This window comes from Schistocerca gregaria, unplaced genomic scaffold (genome assembly GCF_023897955.1).
Source record: "Schistocerca gregaria isolate iqSchGreg1 unplaced genomic scaffold, iqSchGreg1.2 ptg000180l, whole genome shotgun sequence".
Lineage (NCBI taxonomy): Eukaryota > Metazoa > Arthropoda > Insecta > Orthoptera > Acrididae > Schistocerca > Schistocerca gregaria.
Genome location: NW_026061730.1, coordinates 1,054,345 through 1,071,201, shown reverse-complemented (window position 1 = coordinate 1,071,201; position 16,857 = coordinate 1,054,345). Strand labels below are relative to the sequence as shown.

The 16,857-nt window shown below is 49.3% G+C and overlaps 2 non-coding genes across 2 annotated transcripts; both read left to right on the top strand.

The window, feature by feature from the left end:
- Positions 1-12,578: 12,578 nt before the first annotated feature.
- Positions 12,579-12,651, top strand: Trnaa-agc (transfer RNA alanine (anticodon AGC)). Its single transcript has one exon. It is a non-coding gene; the product is annotated as a tRNA-Ala (tRNA).
- A 1,397-nt stretch (positions 12,652-14,048) lies between these two features.
- Positions 14,049-14,122, top strand: Trnaa-agc (transfer RNA alanine (anticodon AGC)). The gene has a single exon. It is a non-coding gene; the product is annotated as a tRNA-Ala (tRNA).
- Positions 14,123-16,857: the final 2,735 nt, after the last annotated feature.

Here is a 16,857-nt window from a genome sequence, read left to right as displayed (position 1 = left end):
GGAAACTTGTTGTGTCCCAGTGTTTTGCAGTTGGACGACAAGAGTTTTACACAGTAGCAAAGAGCGAGGCACTGAGTTGGCATGAACAATGGAGAGCACAATGCGGCTCGAGATGTGCTTGTTACCTAGGTGCTGTGTGATTGTGGACAAGGAGTGAAATGGACCAATTTGTGACCGCCCTTTCAATTTAAGACGTTCAAAACAGACGGAATTTGCATTCGTAATACCAGAGCATCGAAACTACTTGGAACTCTTGTGTATATGAACGTGTCCGCGCCTTTGTATTCTGGTACCTTCGCCGCTACAAACCAACCTACCATCGTGTCCGTGCACATCAGAGTCGCAAAGAATGGAGAATAGCCAGGCTTGGTCGTGTGTGTAGCTGTAGCTCAGTTGGCAGATCGTTCGCTTAGCTTGTGAACGGTGTAGGGGTTCAAGCCCCGGCTCCTCCATGTTTTGTGTTCAGTGCATGGTAAGTGTTGGTCGCGGCGAACATAAACGGACGCAAGAAGTTGCAAAACCAGCGTCACAGACTGATATGATGTATACTGTCATAAGGAGAGCAAGATGTAAGTGTGGGGACCGGCTGTTATCGTGGTGTCATCGAGTGCAGATCTGTCTTAGGTATCACGGCTTAACGTCATTGAAGTCTAGAGGTGGACAACACGTTCGTCTTACTCAGAGCGGTGTCTGAACTCTATTTTCGACGTTATGCGTGCCACTTTCATTGTGGCCAACTACGATTCGATACAGAATGCACGAGACCTGAAAGACACCCTCACTGATACATAGATAGTAGTGTTTGTCTGCGGAATAATGGGAGTGCAAGGGTCTGTGACGTTGATATGACTGTATGTAGCACTACTAGTTATCGGGGGGGTGGGCGTAGCTCAGAAGGTAGAGCGCTCGCTTAGCGTGTGAGAGGTACTGTGATCGATACCCAGCGCCTCCAGAATTTTTAACGCACCTACATGAGCACCTTGCCATGCAAGTGGAATAATTCCCAACCGGCAGAGGTGTGTAGGCAGATACAAGCGAACGATTAGCATCCACAATTGCACCGATTTCACGTAAATCCCTCTGCACGTTCCCATTCTTTGCGTGCAGTCGGCTGCTACTGGTGTTGCTGGTTGTGACTGCTGATAACAGATGCCGTAGCAATCAATTCATGGAGTGAGTTGTATGTTTTGCGATAGTCTGTCTCTGACAAGGAAGCACAGGTGATATAGGTGCGAACACAGGAAGCTTGCAGCCCCTCGCTGCCTGCAGACACAGAGCAGCCACACTAGAAGAGCGGCCTAAGCCGTAGGCGAAATGTGCTCATTCGCTTTGGCGCGACGTCGAACTATTAATAAGGCTGTCACTAGCGTGAGCGTCGTGTAAAGTCGGAAAAGTCATCTGCATGGGTGATTGCCAAGTTTGGGGAGCGTTTCGTAGTACGATCAGTGCAATGGAGACGCGGAAACTTGTTGTGTCCCAGTGTTTTGCAGTTGGACGACAAGAGTTTTACACAGTAGCAAAGAGCGAGGCACTGAGTTGGCATGAACAATGGAGAGCACAATGGGGCTCGAGATGTGCTTGTTACCTCAGGTGCTGTGTGATTGTGGACAAGGAGTGAAATGGACCAATTTGTGACCGCCCTTTCAATTTAAGACGTTCAAAACAGACGGAATTTGCATTCGTAATACCAGAGCATCGAAACTACTTGGAACTCTTGTGTATATGAACGTGTCCGCGCCTTTGTATTCTGGTACCTTCGCCGCTACAAACCAACCTACCATCGTGTCCGTGCACATCAGAGTCGCAAAGAATGGAGAATAGCCAGGCTTGGTCGTGTGTGTAGCTGTAGCTCAGTTGGCAGATCGTTCGCTTAGCTTGTGAACGGTGTCGGGTTCAAGCCCCGGCTCCTCCATGTTTTGTGTTCAGTGCATGGTAAGTGTTGGTCGCGGCGAACATAAACGGACGCAAGAAGTTGCAAAACCAGCGTCACAGACTGATATGATGTATACTGTCATAAGGAGAGCAAGATGTAAGTGTGGGGACCGGCTGTTATCGAGGTGTCATCGAGTGCAGATCTGTCTTAGGTATCACGGCTTAACGTCATTGAAGTCTAGAGGTGGACAACACGTTCGTCTTACTCAGAGCGGTGTCTGAACTCTATTTTCGACGTTATGCGTGCCACTTTCATTGTGGCCAACTACGATTCGATACAGAATGCACGAGACCTGAAAGACACCCTCCCTGATACATAGAGAGTAGTGTTTGTCTGCGGAATAATGGGAGTGCAAGGGTCTGTGACGTTGATATGACTGTATGTAGCACTACTAGTTATCGGGGGGGTGGGCGTAGCTCAGATGGTAGAGCGCTCGCTTAGCGTGTGAGAGGTACTGGGATCGATACCCAGCGCCTCCAGAATTTTTAACGCACCTACATGAGCACCTTGCCATGCAAGTGGAATAATTCCCAACCGGCAGAGGTGTGTAGGCAGATACAAGCGAACGATTAGCATCCACAATTGCACCGATTTCACGTAAATCCCTCTGCACGTTCCCATTCTTTGCGTGCAGTCGGCTGCTACTGGTGTTGCTGGTTGTGACTGCTGATAACAGATGCCGTAGCAATCAATTCATGGAGTGAGTTGTATGTTTTGCGATAGTCTGTCTCTGACAAGGAAGCACAGGTGATATAGGTGCGAACACAGGGAGCTTGCAGCCCCTCGCTGCCTGCAGACACAGAGCAGCCACACTAGAAGAGCGGCCTAAGCCGTAGGCGAAATGTGCTCATTCGCTTTGGCGCGACGTCGAACTATAAATAAGGCTCTCACTAGCGTGAGCGTCGTGTAAAGTCGGAAAAGTCATCTGCATGGGTGATTGCCAAGTTTGGGGAGCGTTTCGTAGTACGATCAGTGCAATGGAGACGCGGAAACTTGTTGTGTCCCAGTGTTTTGCAGTTGGACGACAAGAGTTTTACACAGTAGCAAAGAGCGAGGCAATGAGTTGGCATGAACAATGGAGAGCACAATGGGGCTCGAGATGTGCTTGTTACCTCAGGTGCTGTGTGATTGTGGACAAGGAGTGAAATGGACCAATTTGTGACCGCCCTTTCAATTTAAGACGTTCAAAACAGACGGAATTTCCATTCGTAATACCAGAGCATCGAAACTACTTGGAACTCTTGTGTATATGAACGTGTCCGCGCCTTTGTATTCTGGTACCTTCGCCGCTACAAACCAACCAACCATCGTGTCCGTGCACATCAGAGTCGCAAAGAATGGAGAATAGCCAGGCTTGGTCGTGTGTGTAGCTGTAGCTCAGTTGGCAGATCGTTCGCTTAGCGTGTGAACGGTCTCGGGTTCAAGCCCCGGCTCCTCCATGTTTTGTGTTCAGTGCATGGTAAGTGTTGGTCGCGGCGAACATAAACGCACGCAAGAAGTTGTAAAACCAGCGTCACAGACTGATATGATGTATACTGTCATAAGGAGAGCAAGATGTAAGTGTGGGGACCGGCTGTTATCGTGGTGTCATCGAGTGCAGATCTGTCTTAGGTATCACGGCTTAACGTCATTGAAGTCTAGAGGTGGACAACACGTTCGTCTTACTCAGAGCGGTGTCTGAACTCTATTTTCGACGTTATGCGTGCCACTTTCATTGTGGCCAACTACGATTCGATACAGAATGCACGAAACCTGAAAGACACCCTCACTGATACATAGAGAGTAGTGTTTGTCTGCGGAATAATGGGAGTGCAAGGGTCTGTGACGTTGATATGACTGTATGTAGCACTACTAGTTATCGGGGGGGTGGGCGTAGCTCAGATGGTAGAGCGCTCTCTTAGCGTGTGAGAGGTACTGGGATCGATACCCAGCGCCTCCAGAATTTTTAACGCACCTACATGAGCACCTTGCCATGCAAGTGGAATAATTCCCAACCGGCAGAGCTGTGTAGGCAGATACAAGCGAACGATTAGCATCCACAATTGCACCGATTACACGTAAATCCCTCTGCACGTTCCCATTCTTTGCGTGCAGTCGGCTGCTACTGGTGTTGCTGGTTGTGACTGCTGATAACAGATGCCGTAGCAATCAATTCATGGAGTGAGTTGTATGTTTTGCGATAGTCTGTCTCTGACAAGGAAGCACAGGTGATATAGGTGCGAACACAGGAAGCTTGCTGCCCCTCGCTGCCTGCAGACACAGAGCAGCCACACTAGAAGAGCGGCCTAAGCCGTAGGCGAAATGTGCTCATTCGCTTTGGCGCGACGTCGAACTGTAAATAAGGCTGTCACTAGCGTGAGCGTCGTGTAAAGTCGGAAAAGTCATCTGCATGGGTGATTGCCAAGTTTGGGGAGCGTTTCGTAGTACGATCAGTGCAATGGGGACGCGGAAACTTGTTGTGTCCCAGTGTTTTGCAGTTGGACGACAAGAGTTTTACACAGTAGCAAAGAGCGAGGCACTGAGTTGGCATGAACAATGGAGAGCACAATGGGGCTCGAGATGTGCTTGTTACCTCAGGTGCTGTGTGATTGTGGACAAGGAGTGAAATGGACCAATTTGTGACCGCCCTTTCAATTTAAGACGTTCAAAACAGACGGAATTTGCATTCGTAATACCAGAGCATCGAAACTACTTGGAACTCTTGTGTATATGAACGTGTCCGCGCCTTTGTATTCTGGTACCTTCGCCGCTACAAACCAACCTACCATCGTGTCCGTTTACATCAGAGTCGCAAAGAATGGAGAATAGCCAGGCTTGGTCGTGTGTGTAGCTGTAGCTCAGTTGGCAGATCGTTCGCTTAGCTTGTGAACGGTGTAGGGGTTCAAGCCCCGGCTCCTCCATGTTTTGTGTTCTGTGCATGGTAAGTGTTGGTCGCGGCGAACATAAACGGACGCAAGAAGTTGCAAAACCAGCGTCACAGACTGATATGATGTATACTGTCATAAGGAGAGCAAGATGTAAGTGTGGGGACCGGCTGTTATCGTGGTGTCATCGAGTGCAGATCTGTCTTAGGTATCACGGCTTAACGTCATTGAAGTCTAGAGGTGGACAACACGTTCGTCTTACTCAGAGCGGTGTCTGAACTCTATTTTCGACGTTATGCGTGCCACTTTCATTGTGGCCAACTACGATTCGATACAGAATGCACGAGACCTGAAAGACACCCTCACTGATACATAGATAGTAGTGTTTGTCTGCGGAATAATGGGAGTGCAAGGGTCTGTGACGTTGATATGACTGTATGTAGCACTACTAGTTATCGGGGGGGTGGGCGTAGCTCAGATGGTAGAGCGCTCTCTTAGCGTGTGAGAGGTACTGGGATCGATACCCAGCGCCTCCAGAATTTTTAACGCACCTACATGAGCACCTTGCCATGCAAGTGGAATAATTCCCAACCGGCAGAGCTGTGTAGGCAGATACAAGCGAACGATTAGCATCCACAATTGCACCGATTACACGTAAATCCCTCTGCACGTTCCCATTCTTTGCGTGCAGTCGGCTGCTACTGGTGTTGCTGGTTGTGACTGCTGATAACAGATGCCGTAGCAATCAATTCATGGAGTGAGTTGTATGTTTTGCGATAGTCTGTCTCTGACAAGGAAGCACAGGTGATATAGGTGCGAACACAGGAAGCTTGCTGCCCCTCGCTGCCTGCAGACACAGAGCAGCCACACTAGAAGAGCGGCCTAAGCCGTAGGCGAAATGTGCTCATTCGCTTTGGCGCGACGTCGAACTGTAAATAAGGCTGTCACTAGCGTGAGCGTCGTGTAAAGTCGGAAAAGTCATCTGCATGGGTGATTGCCAAGTTTGGGGAGCGTTTCGTAGTACGATCAGTGCAATGGGGACGCGGAAACTTGTTGTGTCCCAGTGTTTTGCAGTTGGACGACAAGAGTTTTACACAGTAGCAAAGAGCGAGGCACTGAGTTGGCATGAACAATGGAGAGCACAATGGGGCTCGAGATGTGCTTGTTACCTCAGGTGCTGTGTGATTGTGGACAAGGAGTGAAATGGACCAATTTGTGACCGCCCTTTCAATTTAAGACGTTCAAAACAGACGGAATTTGCATTCGTAATACCAGAGCATCGAAACTACTTGGAACTCTTGTGTATATGAACGTGTCCGCGCCTTTGTATTCTGGTACCTTCGCCGCTACAAACCAACCTACCATCGTGTCCGTGCACATCAGAGTCGCAAAGAATGGAGAATAGCCAGGCTTGGTCGTGTGTGTAGCTGTAGCTCAGTTGGCAGATCGTTCGCTTAGCTTGTGAACGGTGTAGGGGTTCAAGCCCCGGCTCCTCCATGTTTTGAGTTCAGTGCATGGTAAGTGTTGGTCGCGGCGAACATAAACGGACGCAAGAAGTTGCAAAACCAGCGTCACAGACTGATATGATGTATACTGTCATAAGGAGAGCAAGATGTAAGTGTGGGGACCGGCTGTTATCGTGGTGTCATCGAGTGCAGATCTGTCTTAGGTATCACGGCTTAACGTCATTGAAGTCTAGAGGTGGACAACACGTTCGTCTTACTCAGAGCGGTGTCTGAACTCTATTTTCGACGTTATGCGTGCCACTTTCATTGTGGCCAACTACGATTCGATACAGAATGCACGAGACCTGAAAGACACCCTCACTGATACATAGATAGTAGTGTTTGTCTGCGGAATAATGGGAGTGCAAGGGTCTGTGACGTTGATATGACTGTATGTAGCACTACTAGTTATCGGGGGGGTGGGCGTAGCTCAGATGGTAGAGCGCTCGCTTAGCGTGTGAGAGGTACTGGGATCGATACCCAGCGCCTCCAGAATTTTTAACGCACCTACATGAGCACCTTGCCATGCAAGTGGAATAATTCCCAACCGGCAGAGGTGTGTAGGCAGATACAAGCGAACGATTAGCATCCACAATTGCACCGATTTCACGTAAATCCCTCTGCACGTTCCCATTCTTTGCGTGCAGTCGGCTGCTACTGGTGTTGCTGGTTGTGACTGCTGATAACAGATGCCGTAGCAATCAATTCATGGAGTGAGTTGTATGTTTTGCGATAGTCTGTCTCTGACAAGGAAGCACAGGTGATATAGGTGCGAACACAGGGAGCTTGCAGCCCCTCGCTGCCTGCAGACACAGAGCAGCCACACTAGAAGAGCGGCCTAAGCCGTAGGCGAAATGTGCTCATTCGCTTTGGCGCGACGTCGAACTATAAATAAGGCTGTCACTAGCGTGAGCGTCGTGTAAAGTCGGAAAAGTCATCTGCATGGGTGATTGCCAAGTTTGGGGAGCGTTTCGTAGTACGATCAGTGCAATGGAGACGCGGAAACTTGTTGTGTCCCAGTGTTTTGCAGTTGGACGACAAGAGTTTTACACAGTAGCAAAGAGCGAGGCAATGAGTTGGCATGAACAATGGAGAGCACAATGGGGCTCGAGATGTGCTTGTTACCTCAGGTGCTGTGTGATTGTGGACAAGGAGTGAAATGGACCAATTTGTGACCGCCCTTTCAATTTAAGACGTTCAAAACAGACGGAATTTCCATTCGTAATACCAGAGCATCGAAACTACTTGGAACTCTTGTGTATATGAACGTGTCCGCGCCTTTGTATTCTGGTACCTTCGCCGCTACAAACCAACCAACCATCGTGTCCGTGCACATCAGAGTCGCAAAGAATGGAGAATAGCGAGGCTTGGTCGTGTGTGTAGCTGTAGCTCAGTTGGCAGATCGTTCGCTTAGCGTGTGAACGGTCTCGGGTTCAAGCCCCGGCTCCTCCATGTTTTGTGTTCAGTGCATGGTAAGTGTTGGTCGCGGCGAACATAAACGCACGCAAGAAGTTGCAAAACCAGCGTCACAGACTGATATGATGTATACTGTCATAAGGAGAGCAAGATGTAAGTGTGGGGACCGGCTGTTATCGTGGTGTCATCGAGTGCAGATCTGTCTTAGGTATCACGGCTTAACGTCATTGAAGTCTAGAGGTGGACAACACGTTCGTCTTACTCAGAGCGGTGTCTGAACTCTATTTTCGACGTTATGCGTGCCACTTTCATTGTGGCCAACTACGATTCGATACAGAATGCACGAAACCTGAAAGACACCCTCACTGATACATAGAGAGTAGTGTTTGTCTGCGGAATAATGGGAGTGCAAGGGTCTGTGACGTTGATATGACTGTATGTAGCACTACTAGTTATCGGGGGGGTGGGCGTAGCTCAGATGGTAGAGCGCTCTCTTAGCGTGTGAGAGGTACTGGGATCGATACCCAGCGCCTCCAGAATTTTTAACGCACCTACATGAGCACCTTGCCATGCAAGTGGAATAATTCCCAACCGGCAGAGCTGTGTAGGCAGATACAAGCGAACGATTAGCATCCACAATTGCACCGATTACACGTAAATCCCTCTGCACGTTCCCATTCTTTGCGTGCAGTCGGCTGCTACTGGTGTTGCTGGTTGTGACTGCTGATAACAGATGCCGTAGCAATCAATTCATGGAGTGAGTTGTATGTTTTGCGATAGTCTGTCTCTGACAAGGAAGCACAGGTGATATAGGTGCGAACACAGGAAGCTTGCTGCCCCTCGCTGCCTGCAGACACAGAGCAGCCACACTAGAAGAGCGGCCTAAGCCGTAGGCGAAATGTGCTCATTCGCTTTGGCGCGACGTCGAACTGTAAATAAGGCTGTCACTAGCGTGAGCGTCGTGTAAAGTCGGAAAAGTCATCTGCATGGGTGATTGCCAAGTTTGGGGAGCGTTTCGTAGTACGATCAGTGCAATGGGGACGCGGAAACTTGTTGTGTCCCAGTGTTTTGCAGTTGGACGACAAGAGTTTTACACAGTAGCAAAGAGCGAGGCACTGAGTTGGCATGAACAATGGAGAGCACAATGGGGCTCGAGATGTGCTTGTTACCTCAGGTGCTGTGTGATTGTGGACAAGGAGTGAAATGGACCAATTTGTGACCGCCCTTTCAATTTAAGACGTTCAAAACAGACGGAATTTGCATTCGTAATACCAGAGCATCGAAACTACTTGGAACTCTTGTGTATATGAACGTGTCCGCGCCTTTGTATTCTGGTACCTTCGCCGCTACAAACCAACCTACCATCGTGTCCGTGCACATCAGAGTCGCAAAGAATGGAGAATAGCCAGGCTTGGTCGTGTGTGTAGCTGTAGCTCAGTTGGCAGATCGTTCGCTTAGCTTGTGAACGGTGTAGGGGTTCAAGCCCCGGCTCCTCCATGTTTTGTGTTCAGTGCATGGTAAGTGTTGGTCGCGGCGAACATAAACGGACGCAAGAAGTTGCAAAACCAGCGTCACAGACTGATATGATGTATACTGTCATAAGGAGAGCAAGATGTAAGTGTGGGGACCGGCTGTTATCGTGGTGTCATCGAGTGCAGATCTGTCTTAGGTATCACGGCTTAACGTCATTGAAGTCTAGAGGTGGACAACACGTTCGTCTTACTCAGAGCGGTGTCTGAACTCTATTTTCGACGTTATGCGTGCCACTTTCATTGTGGCCAACTACGATTCGATACAGAATGCACGAGACCTGAAAGACACCCTCACTGATACATAGATAGTAGTGTTTGTCTGCGGAATAATGGGAGTGCAAGGGTCTGTGACGTTGATATGACTGTATGTAGCACTACTAGTTATGGGGGGGTGGGCGTAGCTCAGATGGTAGAGCGCTCGCTTAGCGTGTGAGAGGTACTGGGATCGATACCCAGCGCCTCCAGAATTTTTAACGCACCTACATGAGCACCTTGCCATGCAAGTGGAATAATTCCCAACCGGCAGAGGTGTGTAGGCAGATACAAGCGAACGATTAGCATCCACAATTGCACCGATTTCGCGTAAATCCCTCTGCACGTTCCCATTCTTTGCGTGCAGTCGGCTGCTACTGGTGTTGCTGGTTGTGACTGCTGATAACATATGCCGTAGCAATCAATTCATGGAGTGAGTTGTATGTTTTGCGATAGTCTGTCTCTGACAAGGAAGCACAGGTGATATAGGTGCGAACACAGGAAGCTTGCAGCCCCTCGCTGCCTGCAGACACAGAGCAGCCACACTAGAAGAGCGGCCTAAGCCGTAGGCGAAATGTGCTCATTCGCTTTGGCGCGACGTCGAACTATAAATAAGGCTGTCACTAGCGTGAGCGTCGTGTAAAGTCGGAAAAGTCATCTGCATGGGTGATTGCCAAGTTTGGGGAGCGTTTCGTAGTACGATCAGTGCAATGGAGACGCGGAAACTTGTTGTGTCCCAGTGTTTTGCAGTTGGACGACAAGAGTTTTACACAGTAGCAAAGAGCGAGGCACTGAGTTGGCATGAACAATGGAGAGCACAATGGGGCTCGAGATGTGCTTGTTACCTCAGGTGCTGTGTGATTGTGGACAAGGAGTGAAATGGACCAATTTGTGACCGCCCTTTCAATTTAAGACGTTCAAAACAGACGGAATTTGCATTCGTAATACCAAAGCATCGAAACTACTTGGAACTCTTGTGTATATGAACGTGTCCGCGCCTTTGTATTCTGGTACCTTCGCCGCTACAAACCAACCAACCATCGTGTCCGTGCACATCAATCTGTCTCGCGTGTGTGAATAGACAGGCTTGGTCGTGTGTGTAGCTGTAGCTCAGTTGGCAGATCGTTCGCTTAGCGTGTGAACGGTCTCGGGTTCAAGCCCCGGCTCCTCCATGTTTTGTGGTCAGAGCATGGTAAGTGTTGGTCGCGGCGAACATAAACGCACGCAAGAAGTTGCAAAACCAGCGTCACAGACTGATATGATGTATACTGTCATAAGGAGAGCAAGATGTAAGTGTGGGGACCGGCTGTTATCGTGGTGTCATCGAGTGCAGATCTGATCTGTCTCGCGTGTGTTAACGTCATTGAAGTCTAGAGGTGGACAACACGTTCGTCTTACTCAGAGCGGTGTCTGAACTCTATTTTCGACGTTATGCGTGCTACTTTCATTGTGGCCAACTACGATTCGATACAGAATGCACGAAACCTGAAAGACACCCTCACTGATACATAGAGAGTAGTGTTTGTCTGCGGAATAATGGGAGTGCAAGGGTCTGTGACGTTGATATGACTGTATGTAGCACTTCTAGTTACCGGGGGGGTGGGCGTAGCTCAGATGGTAGAGCGCTCGCTTAGCGTGTGAGAGGTACTGGGATCGATACCCAGCGCCTCCAGAATTTTTAACGCACCTACATGAGCACCTTGCCATGCAAGTGGAATAATTCCCAACCGGCAGAGGTGTGTAGGCAGATACAAGCGAACGATTAGCAACCACAATTGCACCGATTTCACGTAAATCCCTCTGCACGTTCCCATTCTTTGCGTGCAGTCGGCTGCTACTGGTGTTGCTGGTTGTGACTGCTGATAACAGATGCCGTAGCAATCAATTCATGGAGTGAGTTGTATGTTTTGCGATAGTCTGTCTCTGACAAGGAAGCACAGGTGATATAGGTGCGAACACAGGAAGCTTGCTGCCCCTCGCTGCCTGCAGACACAGAGCAGCCACACTAGAAGAGCGGCCTAAGCCGTAGGCGAAATGTGCTCATTCGCTTTGGCGCGACGTCGAACTGTAAATAAGGCTGTCACTAGCGTGAGCGTCGTGTAAAGTCGGAAAAGTCATCTGCATGGGTGATTGCCAAGTTTGGGGAGCGTTTCGTAGTACGATCAGTGCAATGGGGACGCGGAAACTTGTTGTGTCCCAGTGTTTTGCAGTTGGACGACAAGAGTTTTACACAGTAGCAAAGAGCGAGGCAATGAGTTGGCATGAACAATGGAGAGCACAATGGGGCTCGAGATGTGCTTGTTACCTCAGGTGCTGTGTGATTGTGGACAAGGAGTGAAATGGACCAATTTGTGACCGCCCTATCAATTTAAGACGTTCAAAACAGACGGAATTTGCATTCGTAATACCAGAGCATCGAAACTACTTGGAACTCTTGTGTATATGAACGTGTCCGCGCCTTTGTATTCTGGTACCTTCGCCGCTACAAACCAACCAACCATCGTGTCCGTGCACATCAGAGTCGCAAAGAATGGAGAATAGCCAGGCTTGGTCGTGTGTGTAGCTGTAGCTCAGTTGGCAGATCGTTCGCTTAGCGTGTGAACGGTCTCGGGTTCAAGCCCCGGCTCCTCCATGTTTTGTGTTCAGTGCATGGTAAGTGTTGGTCGCGGCGAACATAAACGCACGCAAGAAGTTGCAAAACCAGCGTCACAGACTGATATGATGTATACTGTCATAAGGAGAGCAAGATGTAAGTGTGGGGACCGGCTGTTATCGTGGTGTCATCGAGTGCAGATCTGTCTTAGGTATCACGGCTTAACGTCATTGAAGTCTAGAGGTGGACAACACGTTCGTCTTACTCAGAGCGGTGTCTGAACTCTATTTACGACGTTATGCGTGCTACTTTCATTGTGGCCAACTACGATTCGATACAGAATGCACGAAACCTGAAAGACACCCTCACTGATACATAGAGAGTAGTGTTTGTCTGCGGAATAATGGGAGTGCAAGGGTCTGTGACGTTGATATGACTGTATGTAGCACTACTAGTTATCGGGGGGGGGGGGGGGGGGGGGGGGGGAGCGTAGCTCAGATGGTAGAGCACTCGCTTAGCGTGTGAGAGGTACTGGGATCGATACCCAGCGCCTCCAGAATTTTTAACGCACCTACATGAGCACCTTGCCATGCAAGTGGAATAATTCCCAACCGGCAGAGGTGTGTAGGCAGATACAAGCGAACGATTAGCATCCACAATTGCACCGATTTCACGTAAATCCCTCTGCACGTTCCCATTCTTTGCGTGCAGTCGGCTGCTACTGGTGTTGCTGGTTGTGACTGCTGATAACAGATGCCGTAGCAATCAATTCATGGAGTGAGTTGTATGTTTTGCGATAGTCTGTCTCTGACAAGGAAGCACAGGTGATATAGGTGCGAACACAGGAAGCTTGCAGCCCCTCGCTGCCTGCAGACACAGAGCAGCCACACTAGAAGAGCGGCCTAAGCCGTAGGCGAAATGTGCTCATTCGCTTTGGCGCGATGTCGAACTGTAAATAAGGCTGTCACTATCGTGAGCGTTGCGTGAGCGTCGTGTAAAGTCGGAAAAGTCATCTGCATGGGTGATTGCCAAGTTTGGGGAGCGTTTCGTAGTACGATCAGTGCAATGGAGACGCGGAAACTTGTTGTGTCCCAGTGTTTTGCAGTTGGACGACAAGAGTTTTACACAGTAGCAAAGAGCGAGGCACTGAGTTGGCATGAACAATGGAGAGCACAATGGGGCTCGAGATGTGCTTGTTACCTCAGGTGCTGTGTGATTGTGGACAAGGAGTGAAATGGACCAATTTGTGACCGCCCTTTCAATTTAAGACGTTCAAAACAGACGGAATTTGCATTCGTAATACCAGAGCATCGAAACTACTTGGAACTCTTGTGTATATGAACGTGTCCGCGCCTTTGTATTCTGGTACCTTCGCCGCTACAAACCAACCAACCATCGTGTCCGTGCACATCAGAGTCGCAAAGAATGGAGAATAGTCAGGCTTGGTCGTGTGTGTAGCTGTAGCTCAGATGGCAGATCGTTCGCTTAGCGTGTGAACGGTCTCGGGTTCAAGCCCCGGCTCCTCCATGTTTTGTGTTCAGTGCATGGTAAGTGTTGGTCGCGGCGAACATAAACGCACGCAAGAAGTGGCAAAACCAGCGTCACAGACTGATATGATGTATACTGTCATAAGGAGAGCAAGATGTAAGTGTGGGGACCGGCTGTTATCGTGGTGTCATCGAGTGCAGATCTGTCTTAGGTATCACGGCTTAACGTCATTGAAGTCTAGAGGTGGACAACACGTTCGTCTTACTCAGAGCGGTGTCTGAACTCTATTTTCGACGTTATGCGTGCCACTTTCATTGTGGCCAACTACGATTCGATACAGAATGCACGAAACCTGAAAGACACCCTCACTGATACATAGAGAGTAGTGTTTGTCTGCGGAATAATGGGAGTGCAAGGGTCTGTGACGTTGATATGACTGTATGTAGCACTACTAGTTATCGGGGGGGTGGGCGTAGCTCAGATGGTAGAGCGCTCGCTTAGCGTGCGAGAGGTACTGGGATCGATACCCAGCGCCTCCAGAATTTTTAACGCACCTACATGAGCACCTTGCCATGCAAGTGGAATAATTCCCAACCGGCGGAGGTGTGTAGGCAGATACAAGCGAACGATTAGCATCCACAATTGCGCCGATTTCACGTAAATCCCTCTGCACGTTCCCATTCTTTGCGTGCAGTCGGCTGCTACTGGTGTTGCTGGTTGTGACTGCTGATAACAGATGCCGTAGCAATCAATTCATGGAGTGAGTTGTATGTTTTGCGATAGTCTGTCTCTGACAAGGAAGCACAGGTGATATAGGTGCGAACACAGGAAGCTTGCAGCCCCTCGCTGCCTGCAGACACAGAGCAGCCACACTAGAATAGCGGCCTAAGCCGTAGGCGAAATGTGCTCATTCGCTTTGGCGCGACGTCGAACTATAAATAAGGCTGTCACTAGCGTGAGCGTCGTGTAAAGTCGGAAAAGTCATCTGCATGGGTGATTGCCAAGTTTGGGGAGCGTTTCGTAGTACGATCAGTGCAATGGGGACGCGGAAACTTGTTGTGTCCCAGTGTTTTGCAGTTGGACGACAAGAGTTTTACACAGTAGCAAAGAGCGAGGCACTGAGTTGGCATGAACAATGGAGAGCACAATGGGGCTCGAGATGTGCTTGTTACCTCAGGTGCTGTGTGATTGTGGACAAGGAGTGAAATGGACCAATTTGTGACCGCCCTTTCAATTTAAGACGTTCAAAACAGACGGAATTTGCATTCGTAATACCAGAGCATCGAAACTACTTGGAACTCTTGTGTATATGAACGTGTCCGCGCCTTTGTATTCTGGTACCTTCGCCGCTACAAACCAACCAACCATCGTGTCCGTGCACATCAGAGGCGCAAAGAATGGAGAATAGCCAGGCTTGGTCGTGTGTGTAGCTGTAGCTCAGTTGGCAGATCGTTCGCTTAGCGTGTGAACGGTTTCGGGTTCAAGCCCCGGCTCCTCCATGTTTTGTGTTCAGTGCATGGTAAGTGTTGGTCGCGGCGAACATAAACGCACGCAAGAAGTTGCAAAACCAGCGTCACAGACTGATATGATGTATACTGTCATAAGGAGAGCAAGATGTAAGCGTGGGGACCGGCTGTTATCGTGGTGTCATCGAGTGCAGATCTGTCTTAGGTATCACGGCTTAACGTCATTGAAGTCTAGAGGTGGACAACACGTTCGTCTTACTCAGAGCGGTGTCTGAACTCTATTTTCGACGTTATGCGTGCCACTTTCATTGTGGCCAACTACGATTCGATACCGAATGCACGAAACCTGAAAGACACCCTCACTGATACATAGAGAGTAGTGGTTGTCTGCGGAATAATGGGAGTGCAAGGGTCTGTGACGTTGATATGACTGTATGTAGCACTACTAGTTATCGGGGGGGTGGGCGTAGCTCAGATGGTAGAGCGCTCGCTAAGCGTGCGAGAGGTTCTGGGATCGATACCCAGCGTCTCCAGAATTTTTAACACACCTACATGAGCACCTTGCCATGCAAGTGGAATAATTCCCAACCGGCAGAGGTGTGTAGGCAGATACAAGCGAACGATTAGCATCCACAATTGCACCGATTTCACGTAAATCCCTCTGCACGTTCCCATTCTTTGCGTGCAGTCGGCTGCTACTGGTGTTGCTGGTTGTGACTGCTGATAACAGATGCCGTAGCAATCAATTCATGGAGTGAGTTGTATGTTTTGCGATAGTCTGTCTCTGACAAGGAAGCACAGGTGATATAGGTGCGAACACAGGAAGCTTGCAGCCCCTCGCTGCCTGCAGACACAGAGCAGCCACACTAGAAGAGCGGCCTAAGCCGTAGGCGAAATGTGCTCATTCGCTTTGGCGCGATGTCGAACTGTAAATAAGGCTGTCACTATCGTGAGCGTTGCGTGAGCGTCGTGTAAAGTCGGAAAAGTCATCTGCATGGGTGATTGCCAAGTTTGGGGAGCGTTTCGTAGTACGATCAGTGCAATGGAGACGCGGAAACTTGTTGTGTCCCAGTGTTTTGCAGTTGGACGACAAGAGTTTTACACAGTAGCAAAGAGCGAGGCACTGAGTTGGCATGAACAATGGAGAGCACAATGGGGCTCGAGATGTGCTTGTTACCTCAGGTGCTGTGTGATTGTCGACAAGGAGTGAAATGGACCAATTTGTGACCGCCCTTTCAATTTAAGACGTTCAAAACAGACGGAATTTGCATTCGTAATACCAGAGCATCGAAACTACTTGGAACTCTTGTGTATATGAACGTGTCCGCGCCTTTGTATTCTGGTACCTTCGCCGCTACAAACCAACCAACCATCGTGTCCGTGCACATCAGAGTCGCAAAGAATGGAGAATAGTCAGGCTTGGTCGTGTGTGTAGCTGTAGCTCAGATGGCAGATCGTTCGCTTAGCGTGTGAACGGTCTCGGGTTCAAGCCCCGGCTCCTCCATGTTTTGTGTTCAGTGCATGGTAAGTGTTGGTCGCGGCGAACATAAACGCACGCAAGAAGTGGCAAAACCAGCGTCACAGACTGATATGATGTATACTGTCATAAGGAGAGCAAGATGTAAGTGTGGGGACCGGCTGTTATCGTGGTGTCATCGAGTGCAGATCTGTCTTAGGTATCACGGCTTAACGTCATTGAAGTCTAGAGGTGGACAACACGTTCGTCTTACTCAGAGCGGTGTCTGAACTCTATTTTCGACGTTATGCGTGCCACTTTCATTGTGGCCAACTACGATTCGATACAGAAT